Genomic DNA, 26,339 nt, shown 5'->3' on the forward strand with positions numbered 1-26,339 from the left:
GGTGCATTTTGTTTTTAGTTCTCCACTATTATTTTGGTCTTGTTTTTCTGACTTTTAAGTTCTATGATAAATAAATAAACAAACGCGTAATTACCGAGATCACGTTATTTACGAATGCAAATTGCACCCGACTGTACCCGGTTATCTATACCCACCTTCAACAAACTTTTAAAAAAAGAACATGTGAGATTAAAGAGAAATGTAATAAGATAAAAAGTTTCACAAAATGTTTTCCTAAGGCATCATAAGCAGAAGCCTTCAACGCAAGTCCGAGCCGAAACAAGCGCGTAATTACAGAGATCACATTTACGAATGTAAATGCGTCCGACTGTACCCGGTCTCCGGTCCCCACCATAAATCATGGCGCGGTCATCTGCCGCCCGCGGCGCTGCCGACGCGCCCGCCGCGCGACCAGCGTAACAAGACCTGTGAAATAAAATAATAATTATTAAAATGAGACGTTTAATAATACATTCACGTGTTTAACAATTTAACTTTGGTGACATTATACTTACCATGAAAATAAAGAAAGAGAGAGAAAAAAGTAGTCACGAAAACATGTATACACTTTTATTTTTTCTGATTTTTGTAAGAGAAAAAGTACCTATTGGTAATAAAATTGTTGTGAACGTAATTTTATTTTTCATGCTAGAAATATTAATAAAGGGTACTTATTTTGTCTATTGTCTTTATAGAAATTTCATGGTATCTACTTTACCACTGTATTATTTTCAATCGTAGGTATATGGTACGAAAAATATCAGCTCATGTTCTTTATTAGTTCGTTTGGACGATTGAATGATATTATTTAAATTGTATCTTCTTACCAAGTATATGAAATACTTGGTATGTATGGTGTGATAAAATTTTTATATCTAGTATCTAGACATAAAAATTAAATATATCTAGATTCTAAGAGCAGTGGGTTATTCAAACACAACAGTAATTTAAAGTAACATTTTTGATAATTAACTATAAAAATTGAAGATTAAAAAGTAACAAAAGACAAAACAAATAGAGCAACGTAATAAACAGAACCTTGTATCGCGGGGCTCATCTTACACTAGTCAGCTTTTCAAATGTGTATCAACGGAACGTATTGTGTTGCGTTCTTTTTTTGAATCGCGGCGGGCGCGCCCGACAGATGTATGTAATGTTGCCATGTGCAACGTTTGGTAGGGATTTATATCTGCCTACTTATGGGGTGGGATTAACAGACATTTAGAAAGTTGTAAACTATAAATTATGTACCTATGTGCAGATGTATTTGGCCATTTTATAAATATTTATTTTGGTGTGCATCATAGTTATCAAACAAACGAAAAACTAAAAATTCAAGTCACTAAAAATGTATTTTTCTTTTATCCAAACGAAATAAAAAAAATATAAACTAGGTATACCCGTAAGTAAAACAAACAAGACAGGATCGATCAATCAGCGTGCCTAGTGGGAATTTTCAATATTTTCATACTGTTACTATCGCGTTAACGTAAACGCGAATTTATATTTGACAGCCGAGTGGCGCAGTAGGTAGTGACCCTGCCTTCTGCCATCGGCCGTGGTTTCGATTCCCACAACTGGAAAATATTTGTGTGTGATGAGCATGGGTTTTTTCCAGTGCCTATGTGTATTTGTACATTATTTGTATAAGTATTTATATGTAGTACTTAGATGTATATGAATATTATAATATCAACTATCTTAGTAGGTACCCGTAACACAAGCTACACTGTATGTTTACTTTGGAGCTAAATAGTGATGTGTAATGTTTAAGTATATTATGTATTATTTATTATATGGAATTGAAACAGTTGTGCAGTAGTGCCACTAGATGGCGCTGTTTCAATTCCTTACAAATTCGCGTTTACGTTAACGCGATCGTCACAGTATAAAACTGCCACTATGCAGGTTTCCTCACGATGTTAACGTGATATCTAATTTCTTAAAAACTGTATCTCATAAGTATGTATCTAGAACTAATTCTACTCGTCTCGTTCGGTAGGTAGGTAGGTACAGTTTGTTACGACCTGAAATTCAATACATTAACTTTTACTCTAAGAGATATTGATGTTAATAAACAAATGAATACCTAAATAAAAATGACAAAAGCACAGTGACACTGCCACTCGTGTTATTTCGCTTTGGTCCGCCGTCATGTACCGTTGCGGAGATTTCAATTTAAACTCATTAAGATCGATTCTCGTTTTATTCCGCTGACTCATTTTCTCGAAACTGTCAACAGTCCACATCCAATAACGCGGGGCGTTTTACTGATTGAAAAATAAACAAGCACAAAGCGAGAGTTGCAAGTGTGTAAAGGGTTCCGTATAAAAAATGTTAAGTATTGGTAAATTCAGTACAAATTACTGCGTGCTGATGTAAATTACCTTGTTATTTTCTTATATAAGTACTTGCAGTACTTATCATCGTTATCAATCATATACGGCTCACTGCTGAGCTCGAGTCTCCTTTCTGAACTGTCTCCTTGAGTCTCCTTGACTGTAATCAATTCTGATGGAAAGCAAAGATGAGGTCTAAGATGAAGCGCGCTTGCCTAGAAAATGGCTATTAACTCTTACCTTGAAGGTGCTGAAATATTATGGGTCAGGAAAAGCAGACGCCGGAGTGTTCAGATGCAATCCTGCGTAAAGGACTAAGAAGTATTATAATTAGAAAACCGAAGTCATCTCTCCTACCAAGACTGCGGGCGAGCTCCAATAGGATCTTGAACATATTAGCATCGCCTATACCTACTGCAGAAATTTATTTCTGTTTTAGTGCGGTGAGATTGTTTACCTATGTATTTATTTTATTCTCTTAGATGTAATTGTGTATGTACAAACATATTTTATAAGATAACATAATGTAACTAACCAATGGGCCTTTGTAGCCATAAATAAAATTTATTTTTATTAAAGGGTTCCGCACAAAAAATATTATGGAAAAGTAATGATTGGCATGTACTTAGAAACTAGTGCTAACCGGTAAAAATGTTTAATAAAATAATTTAGTGTAGGTATATTCTGTCTATATTTTTCTACCGTTATTTATATTATGCTTTACTGATTTGTGTTTAATACTATGGTAAGTATTAGATTAGATTAGTTTTTTACCTATGAAATAATACTTACGTCTTTGTCAGCTTCCATTTACTTTGCTCGGCAAGGGTATTGTGTTAAAATTTCATTGCGGAACTCCAAAAAAGCGAAATGTAATATTGGAACCGTCCACAAGTCGCAGTCTGAGTTCCGAGAAGGTAGTTATCGTTATCGCATATCTCGATGATAACAATCGCTTCCTTTGATTATAGCGTGTCAGAGTTATTGATTATATTACGAGATGTTTGGCTGAAAATTCGATTGGATATTTTGAGTTGACTTGAACAAATATGGCAGTTATAATATATAAAATAAACATAAAAACGTGTCAAGTCTGTCTGTCATAGCTGATTTCAGTTATAGGTAAGTAGGTATTAAGTATGAGTTTTGATTTCTTTAAGAGTGTCGAAATATAACGCATATTTTTCGGCCGTATCTTTTTCTGAGATATTAGGTAGGTAAACTATCCCCAATTCCCGAAATAAAGGATCTTGACAGAAAGACAACAATGGGGTCTTAAGGATAATTTCCGTTTTTCCTTTTGAGCTACAGAACCCTAACAACAACAAGAAAATTAGAATATTTGCAACTTTTTTAATATCCTACTAATTATTGTACCTAAAAGCGAAAGATTGTAAGGATGTTTGGATGTTTGTTATTCTTTAACACCGCAATAGTATTAAACCGATTTAGCTGTAATTTAAAATGAAGATGATGGATACAACTTATAGTCCGGTGATGAGTCTAGCCCTTCTAGCTTTTGAGGCTTCCATGAAGAGAGCAGGATACAAAAGGCAGCCTTATCGCTAACTATTTCTTCCAGGCAACCTTTATCTTTGGTTACAAAACCATCAACACACTCCACCACCACACCATCAGATAACCATAGCGCGCCCAATAATTGGATTCAATTTTGCCTGATTTATATCAACACAGATACAATCTTATTTGTCAAATTTTCAATCCTTGTGTTACAATCAAAAGTCAACTCTATAACTTTGTGTTTAAGTTGAAATTTAATAAAATCAGAATCGTCATCCATCGTCGGTTTCAAATTCAATTTTGGAATACAGTTCAAAATGAATACCTTCGTATGTTATTCTGTACCTACATACCTACCCAGCTACGGTTCTTTTTGAACTATTGCATATCCTCCTAAACCATCCATTTATAATTATTAACAGTGGGTATCTACCTACTTAACTTTTTCTAGCTTTGTTCTCAGTTACCTAAATATCTATAGGCAAAAATTTTATACCAAGTACCTACTTAGGTACCTACTATAGATATGTCGCTAAAAACTTTACAGTTTTTACACTTCTTAGGTAGGTATATTATTTACATTAGTAGGTACCTAAGTAAACACAAAATAGTGCATGTGTGCGCTCAGTGAAGTATCTAAATTCGGATCACATTATGCGGTAATTCTGTGGGCTTGTAACGTATCTAATACTTAGTACCTATAAAATCTGTGCCTATCAGATAGGTATGTGCATCATATAAACCTTTCGTTTAGAAAAGTTTTTAAATATTTCTTACACTATTTGTATAAAATGATAGTGGATACGTACTTACTGCAGTCTAAACCTTACCTCATTAGGTTTAGGTTACTAATATATTATTACTAACACAGTCACTAATTGTTTATAATTTGCATGACATTGCCTGCATGTGTTGTGGTCTGTAGGTGATGTCTTTGGTCGTAGAGAACAACTAATCCAACTTAACGATCAATTTTATAGCAGCTCGTGTAGCCGACCTCTGTTTACACCGAATTGTAACATAATCGTAGAAACGATGTACTATGAACGATTGCTTTTTTGTATTTGACGGTATAAGCAAATGGCCCAACTTTTTTAGCTGGTAAGCAACAGCTATTAATTAACAGCTAATTATTGACAGTTACCTAGATACCTACTTGAAAAACAATTCCCCGATTTCTTACGTCAAACCTTGTTATTTCTTTTTTTTATTCTGTGACAAGTTTGCCCTTGACTGGGTCACTGGGTGGGACTGGTCAAGGCGAGGTCCAAGTGTTATTGGAGACGAAATGTGACACTTTTTATTTACTCTGTTCTTCTAGCTTTTGGGTTCGTCTATAGCAATGCTTCTGCACTTGTCAGAAAAGGGTTGACATCAGAAGCGGATTTAAAGAACAAAACAATTTTATTGAATGATAACCTATCAGGTTTAACAATTACCACTATGAATGTTACCAATAAACCGTCGAGTGGCAAACTAACCTCGAGAGAAGACCCGAACTTGTGACCGATGGACGGTGGGTTAAACACTTTCAAAACTAGCCTAACTAACACTCGCCATTCATCCATTCAACCGTCCAAATAAATTTCCATCAGTTCCATCCACTCGCCATTTCCACTCAAGTAATTCTCACCGCTTATCCCAAAATAATCCATGAAGGATTATCCAACAAAAGGTTTGGACGGATCGAACGCCACGACAATAATGAACTAGACGCTTATATATAAATATAGCCAGCACCTCGGCCTCCCACTACTCCCCACCTAACTCACGGGACACTTCCTACTATCGGGCTAATGACTCACTCCCGCCGACACGTGACGCTTGTCCAAATTTCCTGGTACCTAATGCTGCTACGGCCTTTATATGGATCGTACCTACATAATCACAGAGAAAAATGTGTCCATTTATTTTGGGAAGTTTCCGTTTTCTTTGTCTTATGATGACAGACTATAAACTAAGGTTTATTTCGCTAAAAAAAGTTTTTTTTTAGTTTTACACACCAAGGCGTCGTCAAACAACAAAATAAGAAGAAATTTCTATAAAACGGTGTAACATACAGCCTACTATAACAGCGTTGGCAAACTACGACACAAGATCCTTTTAAATTAAATTCAACTTTATTTCGTAAACATAAAGTCGTGTTTCCCCCACAGTCAATCTCATCAGGCGAAAAGTAATTAGCTGTATACGATTGGTAGTTTATGCGATTCGATAATACAGTAGGTTGTCGTAAAATCGAAATGTTTATTAGTTGACCGACGTATCGAGGCGACGCGTCGAATCGATTTTAAATTAATTCTGAAGTTAAGAGACTGTGTGATAGACGGCCACTGGCGAATTTTTTATAAAGGTAGGTAAAGTGTCGGACACCTTGCATGTTGTTGAGTACCTCCAACAAGTACCTACTAACTAGCATTCATGGGTAAGTAGGTAAGTACCTACTCACGTTCAGGGCAATCCAAAAAAAAAAACTTAATTAGCTCCATTATGAGTAAGTTCCTAAAATTAAGGGTAATAAGATACCTATAGGTTTCTTTATTAATTTTAATTTGTTAAAAAGTTTGCACTTAGATATAGAAAAATTTACGCTAATCGACTGGCAACTCTGATGGGGACATGAATACTCGAATATTGGTATCTAACGCTTAATAAATACTTAAGTATTAAAATATTCCTTAAGTAAGTACCTATGTATTAAAATATTCCCTTTTTATTTGAACGGTTGAAGGTCTGGAGTCTGGACCATTGAAACGTGTTATAGGTTACAAGGACTCTAAGGTTTAGGAGCCTATAGCCGGACCAACATTCAGCCAATCTAAATCAAAGAGACAAACAATACAGAATCAATTCCAAATTCAAATCAACTAAAGAAAAGGAATACTTTCAATTCAGACCACGTGTCTATTCAAAAACAGAACGCCCTAGCCCCGCCCACTATGTGACAAAAGCGACCAATAAGCAATGTCGCAAGACCGCCCGCGACACTCTCGTCCAATAGGAAACGTCACCCGCCTCCAATGACATCGGGTTGACAATGTGAAGAGGTCAACGCCTTGTTACGTGGTTGGTGAAAATGTTTTTTATAGACCCAACTCTCGCTTGATTTGTTTTTAAAGTAGGTTCTTTAATATCACAGATTAGCTGATAATGGTACTTTTATTTTATTTGTCCTGTAACTTTAATAGTTATCGAGATAAGTTTCTTTCTACTTGTAGGGATGCGATTGCAGGGCCAGCCCTCTATTTATAGGAGGATTATTTGGAGCGAATTACACTTGGAGTTTCTCTGCGTGATCGAATCAGAAAGTCACCGACATAGCTGCTGCAGTAGCAAGTGGCAATGGGTAGGCTACATAGTTCAAAGAGCCGATGGACGTTGGGGTCCCAAGGTGTTGGAATGGCGACCCCGCTCCGGGAAGCGCAGTGTTGGTCGACCCCCAGTGGACTGAGCAAGTCAAGCAGGTTGCAGGGCGCTGGATGCTGGCGGCTCAAGACCGTTCAGCTTGGAGGTCCATGCAAGAGCCCTATGTCCAGCAGAGGACGTCTATCGACTATTTGCTATAGGTAGATATAGCCATGTAGTATCAAATAGGCAAGGCACCTATACGAAACCTTACATGGAATATACCTAGGTACTTGAATAGTTAGCTAAGTATTTAGATAGATAGATCTAATAGTCTAGGCATACTAAACCTTAAATGGAAAGTACCTAAATAGTTTAGGTAAAAGATAGGCAGGCACCTACCTAAATCTGCCTTTTGTCACTTACCTAGTTACCTTACCCGTGAACCTACCTACCTACCTATACCTACTTACCTACCTAATGAAATGCTTAACCAAATTCTAATAAGATTTTGTTTTAACATGAATTAATTTCGTTTCTTATTAGATCTTTTCTATCAACTTAGGTAGATCACCAACTTGACCAGTGGCGTGCACTTCATAGATGCAAAAAAGCATTGCCTACCCTAAGGACTCAATACAAAACGATGTTTGACCACAGAATACATATACTTACTTAGTTGGACAAGGAATTTTCCAATTTTTACGTACCAATACCATACCATACATACATACCCATGCATACCCTAATTAAATTTTGTGTGCATGCATTAGTGCGTGTGTACCTACATGCGTGCGTGTAAGTGCGAGTGTTTCTGTGTGTGTGTGCCTTTCTTCCTGTCCTTTGTTACCTATATTTATAATCAGGTAAGGTATGGTCCCCTTTTCGCCCCATTCAGTTCTGTCAACGCCAGATCAATCCGAGATTGTTTCCTGACGCCATCTGGTGCCAAATTGCCAAAACATGACTTGGCGTTTGACGCCACAGTCTTATGCCGATCACAGACGGTCAAGTATTGTGCAATATCGAAATTTGATAGTGTGGTTTCGGTGGTTTAGAAGTAGGTAATACTTTTTTACGCACGCTTTACTTGGGGAGTAAGCTGGTAGGTAGGTACGTTACGAAAAATGTAATCGAGCGAGGGGAACGGATGTTGAACGGAGAGAGCTAGAGAAATTTTAATTCTGTCGTGTGGTCTAAGCCACACTCGTTTTTTTCACTGTTTTTCACCCTCTATGTAGGTACCTCGCACGCTGCAGGCAGAGCTGTGCATTTGATCGTCTGTGGCCTACGTTATGCCAGTTACACACGTTCACATTTACTATCAAGTCTAAAGCGAGCTAGTTGTTGGCAGAAGAAATATGGAAATATAGTAGAAAGAAAGAAAGAAAGAAAGAAAAGATCTTTATTTTTAAGTAATGCCACATATCACATTAACTGTCCACTCAAACAGTGGAGCACTAAAGAATTCCCTGTAATATGTGGCACAACCTAGAAAAAGGCCCCAACTAAGCATTTTGCCGCATACTTTCAATAAAAAAAGTATGCAGCACTGATTTTCAGTTAGTATGGTTATTGTTTCGATATCCAACCATATACATAAAGTTTTATACCTATCACAAATGCGATAGTAAGTTTGTCTCTCAGTTATCATTCACAGATAAACTGCTGAACCGATTTGGATAAATTTGACCTTGGAACAGAATATAATAGCCTCTTATTTCCCGAAAAAATCCATGGCTCCAGTTTGATTACAAAAAATGTAGAATTTCACGCGAAGTCGCGGGCGTCCGCTAGTTTGTTATTATTACCTACTCATATTCCTAAACATTATAAACTTGATCGTGTGTGAGCGTTATAGATGTTCTATTTGCGGAAGACGGTTTAATTATAGTGGTATGTGGTGTACAGATGTTTGTATTTGAAACTTAAGTTAACAGAAGTTAACAGAGGGGAGTTAGAACTTAAACCCACCACCTTGATCTATTTTTTTGGAAGAAAGAAAAGCTCAATCTTTCATAGCCCGACCAAGGATTCGAACCCCGGACGTCGTAATCTATAGCCGCACATCCTAACTATTGGATCACTAACCAGCTAAATGTCTGGCTATACCTAACTGTAAACTTTTTTTTATAATTCCAACTCCTTTTGTCCCTTTTTGCTGTGATACACATATTTCAAGGGCAGGAAAAAACAGCCCCGATTCAATTTCTAAACGATGACATTGCTACTTTTTTTTTAAATATCCCCAATGATTTTTATCAAGCAAAATTCAATCTTACTCCCCTACAATAAGATGTTGATTAAGAAGTGAATCAAACGGTTATGGCTTTGGGTTTTGCGATTTAAAAGCTGTCATTAAAAAAAAGTTAATATAAGGCATGTCTTCACACTGCTTGTCACTAAGCTGGCACTTATAAAATTGCATGAAATGAGCTTTTAAGAAGGCATGTTATACTACTGTAGTTGGTTTTTTGCAAGCTTTCGGAAGATTTTAAGCAATTATTACTTGGCAATACATATTTGTTCGGTCCATACAAAGTCGCGTCCAAATAGTTAGCGACCAAAAAAGTGGTCGCTAACTATTTGGACGCGAAGCAGGCCTCATAAGAAGGCTCAGAGACACACAGCGGGCGATGGAACGAGCTATGTTAGGAGTATCTCTGCGTGATCGAATCAGAAATGAGGAGATCCACAGAAGAACCAAAGTCACCGACATAGCTCAACGAGTTGCGAAGCTGAAGTGGCAATGGGCGGGGCACATAGTTCTAAGAGCCGATGGACGTTGGGGTCCCAAAGTGCTGGAATGGCGACCCCGCACTAGTAAGCGCAGTGTTGGCCGACCCCCCACCAGGTGGACTGACGACATCAAGCGAGTCGCAGGGATTCGCTGGATGCAGGTGGCTCAGTATCGTGATGTTTGGAAGTCCCTACAAAAGGCCTATGTCCTGCAATGGACGTCCATCGGTTGATATTATGAAGATGATGATGAATACATATTAAGTAGGTAGGTACATAAATGAATAACCATGACAATTTAGAAATGCAGCAATTGTTTCAGCAATTTAGACTAATTATGATAAGATAAGTACCTAATTGTAGATAAGATTTGACCTAAGGTGGAAAGCTCTTTGCTGTTCTTCCAGATGTCCGTGTAGTTTTAAGATTCAAGAAATACCTATACCTACACTTCGTCAGGGAGTTCCTTGCCCCATACTCTATCAATGTTTAGGTATCTATAGGTTTATATAAACGAAGATAGTAGTTTTCTTAGCAGACATACCTATTAGGGATTTCCTAGGAAGACTTTTTGAAAACATGGTGGTATTTTGCAACTAGGTACTGCCCATCTTTAAAGTATTGACTAATCTTCCACTTTTGACGGCCTCCGTGGCGCAGTGGTATGCGCGGTGGATTTACAAGACGGAGGTCCTGGGTTCGATCCCCGGCTGGGCCGATTGAGGTTTTTTAATTGGTCCAGGTCTGGCTGGTGGGAGGCTTTGGCCGTGGCTATTTACCACCCTACTGACAAAGACCCTACCGCCTAGTGTGGATTTTCATCCTCCTAACAAGTTAGCCCGCTTCCATCTTAGACTGCATCATTACTTACCGTCAGGATTGTAGTCAAGGGCTAACTTGTAAAGTATGAAAAAAAACAAAACCTAGTTAATACAAAAATAATGTCGTCGGGCGCGTCAGGTCGGTTCGTCATAAAAGGCGTCAAACAAAGCGCCTCATCAACGGGGATGATGTTCCAAAACGTTTTTTCTGACGCTGCCGATGACGATGACGCCGCAGTATGCTCCCATTGTCGCGTCACAATTATCGCGGTGACGTTGATTAGTGCGGCGCTTGTGACATGACGCCGAGAAATGACGCACTTGTCATTCTGAGCGCGGTCACTGGTATCTAATGATAACCTACTGGAGTGACTTTTAGTTTAGAATTTACTAGTTATTTCTCGTTATTTCACCCGTGTAGATATTGTTTTAGTGGGATTACCAGGGTAAAAGTATTCTGCCGGTTGTAAAAAGGCTAGTTGACACTTATATGAAACGGTTTTAAATTGTTCAATGTCGTTCTACAAGATTGAAAAAAATTCATTTTTTTTAAGACTTAGAGTTAATATACCTAGCTACCTCAAATTTTAATTTTAAATTATACCTACCTAGTTTTTATTAAACGTCCGTAAACGCTGTCTTCCACGATGGTCTATTCTCTATAGGTATGTATTCATTATGTCAAACAAGTTGTTTATTATAGTTTTCGCCTTTCAGTTTTTTTTATTAAAACCATAATATTTACACTGAAAGTGTATCTAGTATTATCGAGACGCCTTCGAGATGCGAGATGCGATTGAGAGCAGTGGACTTCTGTCTCCGATTCCAGAGGGTCCGGGGCATGCACCTCCAAATCTTCAGTTGTGTGCATATTAAGAATTTAAATATCACGTGTCCCAAACGGTGAAGGAAAAACATCGTGAGGAAGCCTACCAGAAAAATTTCTTAATTCTCTGCGTGTGTGAAGTCTGCCAATCCGCATTGCCAGCGTGGTGGACTATTGGCCTAACCCCTTTTATTCTGAGAGGAGACTCGAGCTTAGCAGTGAGCCGAATATGGGGGATAATGATGATGATGATGTAGTTTGTATGTATTTATAGCTACCAGGAAACCTCTGAGTTGGCATGGCATGGCAACATTTAGGCTGAAAATAAAAATATAATATCGGAACAAAGAAGTACCTACTAGGATATACACTCTATATTAGGTATAGGACTATTAGTCGCAGTTCCAGCCTAACTTCAACCCATGACCTCAAGATTTAAATCCACACTAACCAATGGGCCTATGTGACAGACCTCGTTGCGCGAGCCTCTAAGAGCGAGACCCCATCGATACTACGATATCCTACCCCCTGAGACCCTAACAGCGCGGACGAAAGCTATTACATACCTAATATCATCATAATCTCTCACAGTCCGTCACCTAGCGGCATGTTAAACGGAGAGAGAAAAAAGGAAAAAGCTGAACAAAAAAGGATAAAACACAAAGGTTGCGCCGGCGCCCGCGCCCCGCTGGCCGACCGTACGCGCCCGCTGGCTCGGACAACGTATGTACAGGGTGCTCCAAATATCAATAAACTCAGGCGCGTGTCAAGCCATGTGGAAAAAGATCCGATTGGAAATAACCTTAACCCCTCGGTTCATCGATGACAAGTGTTAAATAAATTGCATTGGTTGTCTATAAAGAATGTGCCAATTCTTCATTGAATAATTGTAAATAATGGTTAACCTACCTGTTACTTTGACCAGAAATTTGGTCAACAAATAAATAGATGGGTGAAAGTCGTTCCCAATTTGGATATTAGACTAAGCAAAGCAAACGGGTGACGTAGCGGCCATTTGTAGATAATTACGAGTATAGGTACTTGGCATTATATCGAGCCGTGATAACCCAGTGGATATAACCTCTGCCTCCGATTCCGGGGCATGCATCTCCAACTTTTCAGTTGTGTACATTTTAAGAAGTGTCTCAAACGGTGAAGGCAAAACATCGTGAGGCAACCTGCCTGAGAATTTTCTTAATTCTCTACGTGTGTAAAGTCTGCTAATCTGCATTGGGCCAGCGTAGTGGACTATTGCCCTAATCCCTCTCATTCTAAGGGGAGACTCGCCCAGCAGTCAGCCGAATATGGGTTGATAAAGATGATGAATGAATGGTTTATACCTACTTATTCCTTTGACGAGGAATTTGGTCATCGAATAAACAGTAAGATGCATAGGAGTAATAATTATTAAGCCTAATGTGCCTGTAATTAAAATTTGTTTCCTATTCATCCTAGGTGGATAATACTAAATATGCGGGTACCAATATTAAACTAAATGCAAAACACCCTGTATATTACATTATGAATAGCCGGTAATCTATAATCTCATATTTTGCCGCGGCACATTTGCGTTTTTGTTGCTGATGAAGAAATACCATTGTTCGGTGAACGATTAGTTGCGGGTGACACCGAGATATTGGATAATCGATTCAGTTAAACGATACACATAATCGATTACGGTTTTTGTGAGCGGCGGCCTCTTTGAGTTTAATGGTCTATGGCAGGTTGGAGACGCGATTTTTACGAATCGATTTTATTATCAATTAGAAGAGAATTTGGAATATATTGTTGTCTTAAAATATTGTTCTATTATTTATTATCTAGAATTAGTGCGGTTTAGAATTGAAGCTTTTTTCCTATATTGATATAATGGCTAATATGTCGGAATAAGCGAAAGAACCAGCCGTGAGATTTAGTTCGGTGATACACTATGACGGATGGTTTTGATACGTGGACTCAAATCTATACTAATATTTTATAGCTGAAGAGTTTGTTTGATTGAACGCGCTAATCTCAGGAACTTTTCTGATTCGAAATTATTTCAGCCCATTTATCGTGGAAGGCTATAAGGCTGTATATTATACCCGTATTCCTACGGGAACAGGAACCACGCGGGTGAAACCGCGCAGCGTCAGCTAGTACATAATATAATAAGACTATCGTTTTTATTAACAGAGCAAGACTTCGCAAAAACTAAAAGCTACTACCTACATCAAATGTCCCATGTTCATCCAAAATAAATACGTACCAGGTAAAAAAAAAACAGGTATTCTACCATTCTAATTAACTCATGCTCACGCATATAAACCTATAGGTGAATCAGGAGATATCGTAATTAAATTGGCATTTATTATAGGTACAAACTAAAGATTAATATCAGCACACAGTCACCCAACACCGGGTGAAAGGCGCATTTAACGTGACACCGCAGTGACAGCGACATCGTGACACGACGACAGCGTGACAGCGTGACAGCGCGACAGCGTGACAGTGTGACACGTCCGTTCGAAACGGTTAATTATAAACCCACCCAGGTTTTAACTTGTGCATTGGTCACATTTTATGGTGAATTAGTGTCTCGTTGCACAGAGATTAACATTTAAGACACTTATAAAGCACCTAAATAGCAAGTAACTTTCTGAACTGTAAGTCAGAAAGTCTTAGGTATGGGTTTATATTGACCTTTTTAAGCACAAGAAAGGAAGTTCTCTATTAATTTTTTTTCAAAGAATAACCCTTCTACACATCTAGGTATCATCATCAACATTATCAACCCATATTCGGCTCACTGCTGAGCTCGAGTCTCCTCTCAGAATGAGAGGGGTTAGGCCAATAGTCCACCACGCTGGCCCAATGCGGATTGGCAGACTCCACACACGCAGAGAAATGAAAAATTTCTCGGGTATGCAGGTTTCCTCACGATGTTTTCCTTCACCGTTTGAGACACGTGATATTTAATTTCTTAAAATGCACACAACTGAAAATTTGGAAGTGTACGTCCCGGACCGGATTCAAACCCACACCTTCCGAGTTGGAAGGCAGAGGTCATATCCACTGGGCTATCACGTTTCTCTATATATCATCTAGGTATACCAATTTTATAATGTGGTAAAGTTTGTGGTATTGTAGGGGTAATCTCTAAAAGAAAGGCTCTTCAATTATATTTTAGGGTGGATAGGTAGGTACAACAATACACAACAAACGGAGATCAAACTAGCCCTTGACTATAATTGAAGTAATGATGCAGTATACCTGAGGTGAAAGCGGGCTTACTTGGAGAGACACAATTGTTCTACCAGCCCCTGTAGCCAAATGGCATGTCGATTTTCTTTCTACCATCGCAAACGCTTCGAAAGCTATAAATATTTTGCTATCGACAGGTCACGTATCGGTTTCTGGTGGGAGGCTTCGGCCGGTGGCTAGTTACCACCCTACCGGCAAAGACGTACCGCCAAGCGATTCAGCGTTCCGGTACGATACCGTGTAGAAACCGAAAGGAGTGTGGATTTTCATCCCCCTCCTAACAAGTTAGCCCGCTTCCATCTTAGACTGCATCATCACTTACCATCAGGTGAGATTGTAGTCAAGGGCTAACTTGTAAAGAATAAAAAAAAAAAGTGATCAAGATCCGTCATTCCCATACATTTTTCTAGTTTTCGAAGCGTTTTCGATCTTATATAGAGAATCGACGTGCCACTTGGCTATAGGGGCTGTATCTAACGTCTAAGGAAGTCTAGAGCTACATCGATTCTAGTTGGATTAAAGATTACTTCTCGTTGTTTTAAATAAATACTCGTAATACGATTAGAACCTTTGAGAGACCTAATTAAAATTGTGTTTCGTCCGGAAATTTGAAAAACAAAGCGGTGTCCGCCCCTCGCTCAGTGCTCAAACAGTTCCCACGCTGTGTGGTGACCATAATTTATAGATAATGTAGATTAGTCCTCACAGTCTTGAATTTTAGGTTTTTAATTTTAGCATAGTAATTTATATTTAGTTCATCTACAGAGAGGAGCGTTTCCAAGATTACTCTTGGAAGGGAAGATAATGGGCAAGAGAGCATCCGATCGTCATAGGAGAAAATGGTTGGACGAGAGAGAGTGAGGTAGAGAGTGGACCAGACTTGACTATCCACGACTGTAACGCGTTGTGGAAAACAGGAAAGCTTTTCGCATACTGACCGTCAAACTTCGTTATGGGAATGGCACCGCGTGAAGATGATGACAGATTTATGACCACGCCACTTTATAAAGTGAAATACAACAAGTTAAATACCTATACTCCAACAGGAATTTTTATTTTATATAAACTTTACGATATTTTGAGGTCCTTTGAAAGCTTGAAAAAAAAAACTGATGAACCCTATTCAGTATTTTTTAAAATCTGGAAAAGGTCTACGGCTATATCCTGCTGTTAAACATTATCTGATTTATTACAGGTTATAATGTTTTCGGGTCAGTGAGTATCTCATACTGAGTTTTTCTTTCTTTTAAGAAGTTTTAAGTTTTAATTCTTAGCCTAAAGTTATGGAGCTCACGCCCCCATGCCTCGTAGAGCACGTTAAGCCGTCGAACCCGGACATTATTATTAGCGTCTGATAGTGGTTGCGAATTTTACATTATCACCCCTAAGCCCGCTAACCCATTGGTATTAGAGAAGCGTGGTGGATCTAAGATCTATATTCTGTCTCTTATAAGAAGGAAGCGCTGACTTTGTAGTAATCGTCAATAGGCCAATGATGATGATGATGATGATGATGATGATGATGAAAATAGTTTAAAAAACCGGTGATTTGCAAGGTATGGTCACCCTAGCAAGCAGCCGGTCTAAGTCGCTGGGCGTCACTAAGGCTGAGTCGCCGGGATTGCATCTTCCTCATTATAATTGAGTGTTTAACATTAGGACTGTCCGTAGTTGCCCTGAGTGAGAGTCACAGTAAGTACTTAGTGATGATCAGTCCTAAATTTTGTTGGGCTCTAGCTGCTTTGGAAATGGATTAGGAAATTGGAGATAAAAGCGAAATTCAGAACTCTAAAAATAAATGGAAATTGTCCACTAGATAAAAAAACGATTACCATTCCCTTTTTTAACATAATATGGCTTAAAGTTTAGGGGTGAGAATCCCAAAAACTTGGATTTGAATCCTCTTCCAGCCTTCCACGATGGAACAAAGAAATCTGACTTCTTTTCTGTTTTTTTTTATTCTTTACAAGTTAACCCTTGACTACAATCTCGCCTTCTTATAAGTATAATGCAATCGAAGATTGAAGCGGACTAACTTGTTAGGAGGAGGATAAAAATTTACACCCCTTTCGGTTTATGCACGACATCGTACCGGAACTTTAAATCGTTTGGCGGTACGTCTTTGCCGGTAGGGTCGTAACTAGCCACGGCCGAAGCCAACCCAGACCTAGACCAATTAAGAATACCTCAATCGGCCCAGCCGGGGACCGAACCCGGGACCTCCGTCTTGTCTAGCTCGCATACCCCTGCGCCGTCAAATATATTATGTATAAATTTTCAATGGACTACTAGTTTCAGTGGCGAAGAGTCCGTACAAGCCAATTCCCGCCAGGTTACCTTTTAAAAATCCATACATAGGTACATTATTGTGGTAAAAATATATGTATGGATGTATGAAAAACCGGAGTTTCTATCGAGCGGTATGAATTTCCTTTTCTTTGGGACGGCTTACCTTCGTCAAAATTCCATCCTTCGCCACTGCTAGTTATATTACATATAGACATAGACCCACTTCAGTTCTCAAGATTGAAAGGATTCAATTTTTAAAACACAGCGTCATAAAGAGCCGGAAGTTCGTCATTGGCCATAAGCACCGGCGCGCGGCGTCGTCCGGACCGATTTTAATTTTAAATATAAAACACTTACGGGCGAACGTAAAACATCGATGCCTCTAATACGTCGTTATCAAGTGCCGCTATATTTGGATGACTTGTCGTTCGGCATCCAACTACGTAGTTGTACGCTCCCTGGAAGTGACATTTTTTTAAAATTAAATGCTTAATCAAATCTAGTAATATTAATTGCATTAAATAAATTGCATCATCACTTACCGTCAAGTGAGATTGTAGTCAAATACTAACTCGTAAATAATAAAAAAAAATATCATGCCTCAGACCACTATCTGATTTTGACTAAGTGACTACCTACTAAATCGTGGGATAATCATTTGAAATAAGAAAACAACCTACTTTGCAGGCTAAAAATAATTATTATCAGACTGTTTGAATGGCCCATTATAGGACTAGACCTTTTTGGATGCAGGAGTATAAGGAGGAGTATGTACCCAAAATTTTTCACCAGCTCTCAAACAATACGAAGAAACCGTTTACGTTTCTTCGAGACAGCAGACAGTGAGCCGTAAGCACGGCATCCCCTAGTCGTAGCCAATCGATGCTTTGTTGATGACGAGCCTTTTCCGAGTCGATTTCCCTAAATATTGAAAGAATGAAACTTCAATGCGTCCTCTTGTACTCAGGACTCAAAATTCAAAATTCATTTATTTCAATTAGTCTTAGTTTCCAAGCACATTTAATGTGGTAAGTAATGTTACGAGGGTTCCAAATGCGCCTTCGTCGGCAACAAACTCAGCCAAGGTTTATTTTTATTTGTTGTCTAATTTGTTTCGTACATTCTACGTGATACGCTTCTACGTGATACGCTACACTCAGAACGTTGGTACATCTCTACAACTACGCTCAAAATACCACTATACCATATCCAGTGTCCTTATATCAATGGTTCGTACAGTGCGGCCGCGAGCATATTTATTTATTTTTACCGAAATAGAGCGCACGGTCGTGGAGTGCGTTCGATTTTATAGAATGCCTGAGCAATTTCACTGGAATCTGACGCGTGGTTTATGTCTTAATGTAGTCGTTGAGTTTGTTACTCGCTGCTCGGAATTACGCGGGTTTTTAGTTTGAAAAACTTGTGTTTATTCCTTTGGTAAAGGGTTAATATATTTCTACTGTTTGATTTACCCTAATTTGTTTGACTGGGATCTAGCCTGATTAAATAAAGATGCAGTGTTGATGGTAGATGTGTACTTTCTAGCTGTGATCTTATTTGATTCTTATTTGCTGCGGAGCAGTAGAGTGGAGATAGAGAAACAGAGAGCAAGATCCTGAGAACTTTCGTGCATTTACTTGTAAATAGACAAGTACTCAGATTTCTGACCGGCGTTTTGGAAGCTGGATGCCGCTATTTCTATTTTACTGGTAAAGTACTTACCCTGAAAAGTTTCTATCCGGTATCTGATCTGAAGCTTTAGTTTTGAATAACTTGAAATTGTCGCACCCACTCGAACGCTACAACGTTTTGGTGTACCTACCTATCTTAAAAAGTTACTATGCAAAATGTTCAAACGGGTTGACCTGAGCCTAAAAATATATAAAATACTTATATTACTCGACCTGACCGAATCAAAACGAAAACCTCCTAGTTATTAAGCAATGCATTTAAAACTACACCAAAAATCTGACTCAATCAAAGACTTAGAATATAAAATCCTGAATTGACCCAAACCACAGAATACATAACAGTAGAAGTAGCCAAAGTTAGAATCGAATTTATAGGACCTCCCATTTATACAACGCAAACTAATTCCAACTACGTCAAAGACATTGCCGGGATGTTTTTATAAGCTTGTTAGAACTTTTAAACTTTACGTACAAAAGTTTTAGTTTTATTGTACAAGTAATACTCAAGATGGCTGACGTTTTATGATAAAGTAGGTCGCCGCAGCTTCCGCGCTAAATAAAGCCGGCTAAAAGCTCGCCCCGAAGGATTTATAGCCGTTTAATTCGGCTAGATATATAGCCCATGAGAGCTTTATGGCTTTGGTATAGGATTTTGGTCGGAGCCGAACGTCGTGTGATGTGTCTGGGCAAGATCATTTGATCCGTATCACAAATAGTAAGTACATATAATAAGTAGTTCCCCTACTTCCTACTCACTTCAGTAGCATCCCTATCAGGTGGACTGACGACATCAAGCGAGTCGCAGGGATTCGCTGGATGCAGGCGGCCTTTGACTATTTAGACTATGGACCTGTTTCGCACTCAAATTCACCAACAAAAAAGTCTTTCGTTTTTTGAGGGGGACAAGGTAAACCACACATTGAAAATATTTAACACCATTTAATATAATCAGTATCCATACACTACACACAACTATAAATGAAAGAAAGAAAATATATTTATTACTACATTCTGCCACACATCACAATAATTTAAGAATAATAATACCCTGCGATATGTGGCATAACCTAGAAAAAGGTCCCAGCTCAGCATATTGCTATATTTTTTCCATAAACAAAGATCATACAGCGCTGATTTTCTGCTAGGACCCAGTTATAATTTAAATTATACATGCTCACGCAATACACCCACGCGTAATTTTTACACAGCCTAACAAACAAATCGCTTAGACTATCCACAGAATATATACATAAAATATTTGATTACTTGATCGATTTTTTGCTGTTTCGTCAAAAGAATCGATTCTTTTTAGAAATTGTTTTATTATTTGCCTGTCGACTCAGTTGATAATGCGTGAGTGACATCCAATACTCTGTCACACACTATACGTTACCCGAACTGCTTGTTCCGTTGTATAAGAAAAAAAGTTTCCTGTTACTTAGTTTCTCAGTAAAATATCTATTTTAAAGTGTAGCAACATTGTCCCGGCCAATAATGGCGACAGGGTTTTGGCGCCAACGCGCGTGCCTTCCGCTGTAAACACCAATCGCTGGACGTTCGAATTTCAAAAACATTTGCTCCGACGTGACGCAGTTTCCGGCGACGGAGCCACATTTTGACGTGTTTTTCGAATTCTCTACAGTGTTGCCAATAACTCTATTTGCAGATATAAACTGTTTGGAAATAAGAAAATTGAGATTTCCTGGATTATAGATACCTACTAGAAGAAATTGAATAAATAAGAGTTAATTACCCTTTTTTAATTTACTTAATGTTTTAGTAGAATTAGAATAACATATGCTCCAGTATATATATCTAACAATTTGAATATATGCTCAGACATTTAATGAAATAGAAATAGAAAAATAATTAAAACACGCGTTGATTATCTGCTGAATTTTTTACCAAGTAGGTACCTAGTTCTATCCAGTGCAGGAGTTGTTACATTAATGTTTAAAAGGACCATTTTAGCACGCAACAAAAATGGTCGGTCCAAACACAGGACTGAACCTACGATCTCATGATCCGTTGCCGAAAAGGCTAACCTCTATAATATTCTTACCTACCATTAAGGTAGATGGTGAAATGAGTAGACCACTTTAAAACAGCTAACCAACTTCCTTTATGCGACATTTAAAAAGACAAATTTGAAACAAATGCACGCAACAACAAAAGGGTCCAAAAAGCCTAAAGCCAATATTCAAATGTCCATAAAAAGTTAATAATTTGGGGGCGAATTTTAAATAGATTCCCTGAACTTGTATAGGCGGGACATTTGCTTATGAGTTTGGGACTGGGGATTTTTATTTTTGTCTGGACCCAAATTAAATTGACGAGGACCTTAGTCTACGTTCTCGTTTGAAAAAAAAAAAAACATCAATTATAACTTGGGAATGCTTTCGTGGGTGAATGAATGGAAAGCTATCTGATTTTAGGAAATGTATCTAATTAGGTATTATTTTACTTTAGCTTATTTCTTGTTCTTGCACTGCCTATGCCGTTATCTCTTCTGCGGAATCCTTTTTCCAAAGATCTCAAAGTAATAGTTTTAGCAATAACACCTTTGCACAATAGGGATGATGACAGTTTTTTAAATTGTATATAAATTAAGAGCATGCTAATAGTAAAGCAATTTTCTAAAAGTAACAGGATATCTGCGATCATTACTTTCGGAGTTACATGGATTTAAAGGGTCAAATTTGCGGCGCTGCCGCGGATCCCTGAAAAACGCTCCATACAAAATGGCACAAACTAGTGACGTCGTTGGCTCGCTGATCGTTAGATTTGTATGGGGGTTCAATCAAAATCACTAATATCTTTGTTTTTTGTGCGTTTATGTTTATAGTTTATTTATTGAAAAATGTCACAATTAATGTAAGGAAGCTAAAACTGTATGAATTTTTATCTAATTACTAAAAAAATATTGATAGATTTTGAAATTTTATAATCTTATTTATTTTGCAAATATCCAAACATTCTTTGCTTTTCTTGTATAAATTAGGTAACATTGACCTTATTTCCCATACATTCGGGTAAATAAGGTCAATGTTAACTAATTTATACAAGAAATATAAAAAAAAATCAATTTATTCAAACCTAGTCATCATCCCCATTGTGATAATGTGCAACCTACCTACTCTTCTAGCATGTACTTACATTTTATAGGCGAGAAAGCAACTCTGTAAATTGTATTTTACATTTAAATCCCTGAGCCGATTTTGATGAAAATTGCTTTAGAAATAAATCGGACCGTCATTCAAACAGACCAAAGAATTCTTGCCTCGAATATAACATTAAAAGGGGATGAAATAGGCAGTCCTGGATTAGCCTATACCTAAGCTATTTAAGCAAATGCTTATATCCCCTAAAGGAAGGGACCAGAGACGATCGAGAAAAAAACGAGCACACGAAATTTTTAGCAATTTCAAAATTCTCGTGTTTTTTTTGTTAATTCATTGTAGTTAATTAACGATACATAGACCCATAGGGGAAGATTATGTCACTTTTCCATAATCCGACTCTGGAGACAGGGTTTGAAATTTTGAATGAAAAGCCATATTTTTTCAAATTACATTCTGATGAACATCGGATTTCTACAAATCAAAACTAATATTATGAAGAGGTAAGAATTATTTACAAAAAACAAAAAATACTCGATCAATTATAAAAAATCTTTTACAATCATAAAGCTACATCTTCGCCGAGTAATACAGGTCATATTTTATCCCCGTATTACGCGGGTGAAAACGAGGAGCGATTGCTAGTATATAAGCAAATACAAGTGATTTTCTTGCGGAGGAAGTCGCGGGCCCTATTTAAAATACTTGTATACAGGTTTCTCAAGTATTTGTTTTATAATAACACGTTATAAATGTTAATTAACTTTATGTTGGGAAATGTCATAAAATATAATAATACCCTCTAATAAAATTAATAACAACTTTCTATCATCGTGACATCAACTCGAAGGTACTAATTTTGAGTCCCAAATGGGCGGAGAGCCTTTAACAATTTTGGTGAAATATTATGATAATTATGCAAAGAAACTTAAGCTTTCAGAGCTTAGTAATAGAGTTTATAATTGTATACAGGGGATAAAGATTAATATTTCTAAAAATACAAGTTTTTAGTCGTTTGACCTATGTCTTGGTTATGGGCGGACGTTGCCATGTTTTAGCAGTGAATTATAATTTTTTAAAACGAATTTCTGTTGAAATTAATCGTTGTGCAATGTTGTGAATTAGTTGTTTTGTGCATTTTTTGACGTGACAACGTCTTATAATTCGATGGAGCCGGCTGCACACTCGGAAAAAGATGACGTCATGCGTCGTTCCCTCGCTTTAGGGTTGCCAAGCTCTGAGTCATGTTGTTTGAGACCTATCTTATTACTTTTACGAGAGTACTGAATATCACTAAGATAAATCCACATTGGGCCAGCGTGGTGGTCTATTACCCTAACCCCTCTCATTCTGAGAAGATACTCGTGCTCAACAGTGAGCCGAATATGCTGTATGTTAATGATGATGATGAAATCCGTAATTGAAGACCTTTCTTGCACGGAGAAGAGGCAAAGTCACGGTTATAACTAGCGACATTCAAATGAGGTGAATTTTAATCACCTCGCGACATGCAAATGAAACAATGGGATGTCGTGTGACAAATGACATTATTGGTTGAGTCATTCTTATAATTAGAAACTGGAAAAAATAACTGCTTTGAGATCATAAAATACAGTTTCCTCGTATTTTGTCTGGTTATATCTAAGTTTTAGCCGACGACCAGCGATTACACCTGCTCAGTTCCCGTTCCCGTGAGCATACGCGGATGAAATATAGCCTATGACACTCACAAATAACGTGACGTTGTAGTGGTATTTTTTTCCAAAACAGTTTAGTAGATCCAGAGATTACCCCCAATATTATCACAATCTTTCATTCATTCATTCATTCATTATCAACCCATTTCGGCTCACAGTTGAGCACAAGTCTCATCTGAGTACGAGACGGGTCAAACCTCAGGCCTACTCCACCATGCTGGCCCAATGCGGATTAGCAGACTTCACACACGTAGAGAATTAAGAAAATCCTCAGGAATGCAGGTTTCCTCACGATGTTTTTCCTTCACCGTTTGAGACACGTGATATTTAATTTTTTAAAATGCACATAACTAAAAAGTTGTGTGCGCTAACTGTGGCTCTCATAAGAAAGCGCTCCATCGCCCTTTAAGTGAGTTTCTCTGCGTGATCGAATCAGAAATGAGGAGATCCGCAGAAGAACCAAAGTCACTGACATAGCTCAGTGAGGTGCGAAGCTGAAGTGGGGATGGGCAGAGCACATAGTTCGAAGAGCCGATGGATGTTGGGGTCTCAAGGTGCTGGAATGGTAGTGTCGGTCGAGCCCTTACTAAATGGACCGAGGTTACAGAGAGCCGCTGGATGCTTGCAGTTCGAAACCGTTATGTTTATAGAAGTCCATGCAAGAGGCCTATGTTCAGCTGTGGGCGACTGTTACTGATGATGATGATGATGATGATGATGATGATCATGATGATGAATCCAGTGGTTGACCAAAATGATGCGTAAAGACCTTTTTTTTTTTTGATCTGGCGTGTTCCGAAGTGCTTAATTGTATGCAAATACGTGAGCCAATAAACAATTATTGTAATAAGGGCCGCGGATGACCTCTGAAGTGCTAATAGCTCAATTAATTTATATCAGTCCCCATTATTGCAGCAAAAATTATTTTCAATACAATTTAATGCAATTTATGACTTAATGACAGAAATTCCAGCCACCTCGCCGAGTTATGTTTGGAATTCCTCAGTGCAATTGAAAGATAATTTATTTTTAAAATGCCAAGATATAACAATTATGTACGTAAAAAAAGGAAATTTCTAGAGACTTGCCTTTGTCTATCTTTTACAAAAGCACTAAAATATTAGACGTACCGCCAAGCGATTTAGCGTTCCGGTACTTTGACGTGTAGAAATCGTCAGAGATGTGGATATAATAAACTTGTACCTTCCAAGTTAGCCCGCTTCTTGCACTGTGTGCCTAGTGGGAGTTTTCAATATTTTCATACTGTTTCTATCGCGTTAACGTAAACACAAATTTATATGGAATTGAAACGGTTGTGCAATAATGCCACTAGATGGCGATGTTTCAATTCCTTAGAAATTTGCGTTTACGTTAACGCGATAGTTATAGTATCAAACTGCCACTAGGCCCTCTGTATCTTGGACTGGATCGTCGCCTATAATGGTGAGATCACAGTCAAGGGTTAACTTGTCAATGTAATTGTCGCCTCGGTGTCGGTTCTGCAGAAAACTAGTACCTAAGCCTCTTGCTTTGCCAGATTTTGAAATAAATAATTAAACATAGGATATTATTAGGTGTTGGAATGGCGACCCCGCTCCGGAAAGCGCAGTGTTGGTCGACCCCCCAATAGGTGGACTAAGGACATTAAGCGGGTTGCAGGGAGCCGCTGGATGCTGGCGGCTCGAGACTGTTTTGTTTGGAAGTCCATGCAAGAGGCCTATGTCCAGCAGCAGACGTCGATCGGCTGTTAATGATGATGATGATGATGATGATGATGATGATGAAGATGATTATGATATGTATTATACCTTCTTTTAATTCCTGGAAAATGCGACAAAGACAAGACAAACAATATCAACTGATTCTGAAATGCTCATCTTGCAAGAAGTGAGACACTTGGTTACTTTAATGGAATTTGCTTTCCAAATGAAGTCAATTATTTACCAGATACGATCATACAAAGCTCCTATTTATACTAATATTATAAAGCTGAAGAGTTCGTTTGTTTGTTTGAACGCGCTAATCTCAGGAACTACTGGTCCGATTTGAAAAATTCTTTCAGTATTAGATAACCATTTGTCGAGGAAGGCTATAGGCTATAATTTATCCCCGTATTCTAACGGGAACGGGAATCACACGGGTGAAAACGTGCGGCGTCTACTAGTTACCTCTATGGAAAAATAAAAGATTATCATTGCGTTGTATCTACCATCTGTAACTAATGAATATTAAAACTGCGTATAAGTGTTGCAAGATCGGATGTCGCGGGTCGGTGCTAGCTCATCTGAGATAAAAACAATGATAAAAAGCCGCATTTATCTCCGAAGGTAATCTTACCAGTGACATCTGTCTCATTATATGCAAATGAGTCGCGCAAAGATGGTAATTGCGTAGTTATTGCTTAATCACTGCGATTGGATAGGTCAGGTTTATCGTCTATGGAAAAGTTATGGTTTTTTGCTGGGAAACTAGTTTGTTTCCACTTGACAACGTTTCTCAAGTCTTGGTGTGGTCATGTCAATGCCCGTGTCGCTTGATAGAGTTTATGTAGTTGATTACCAGCTAAATGAATATTTTTTTATTAATATTTATAGCTTTTTCTCGTAAACCTTGTCTTATAAGTAAACTACTTATATATTTCCTTTTTCTTGAATAATATTCCAGTATTAACCAAGAAAGGGAAAGATCGGGAAAGCTTCCGCTATTTGT

The sequence above is a fragment of the Bicyclus anynana genome, chromosome 17 (genome assembly GCF_947172395.1).
Source record: "Bicyclus anynana chromosome 17, ilBicAnyn1.1, whole genome shotgun sequence".
NCBI lineage: Eukaryota > Metazoa > Arthropoda > Insecta > Lepidoptera > Nymphalidae > Bicyclus > Bicyclus anynana.